This window comes from Orbicella faveolata, unplaced genomic scaffold (genome assembly GCF_042242905.1).
Source record: "Orbicella faveolata isolate gen_17 unplaced genomic scaffold, um_ofav_v1 contig_34, whole genome shotgun sequence".
Classification (NCBI taxonomy): Eukaryota; Metazoa; Cnidaria; class Anthozoa; order Scleractinia; family Merulinidae; genus Orbicella; species Orbicella faveolata.
In genome coordinates, this window is record NW_028301563.1 from 7,976,953 (window position 1) to 7,977,500 (window position 548).

Genomic DNA, 548 nt, shown 5'->3' on the forward strand with positions numbered 1-548 from the left:
TTTCTTTGGATTTCATCCCGGTCGACCGGGCTAAAATTTCCCGTATGAACAGACAGCAAAATTCGTCCCGGTTACCGGGCTCATATGGAGAGGTCCTTAGAGTGTTCATATGGGAACGATTTCCGGCCCGGCCGGCTGCCGAGATCTCGGTTGTAACCGGGCCAGCCCGGCTTCTCATACGAACAAATCGAAATTTTTACGAAGACAATAGTGGGGAAGCGAGATCCCGGAAACTGGGCTCATATGATCACTACATTATTAAAACACATTGAAAAACAGTACTTCGTAAAAATCGAATAATTACGTGGATACTCGCTTAAAACATCAGAGGATCTAAATACCTTATTCCATTAGCAATTCTATCAACTGCCGCAACAATAAATATTGTAGTTGATTGTAATTGATTTATTCATCGCATGAGATCGCCAAATATGCAGTCCTCCAAGGAATATAAAAAGCATGTTTCCTCGGCAGTCCCTCCGTTAAGACACTTAGGTACCACTCAGGAAGGAGTAGCCTCATACAAAAGAAAAATATTCCCTAAAAAT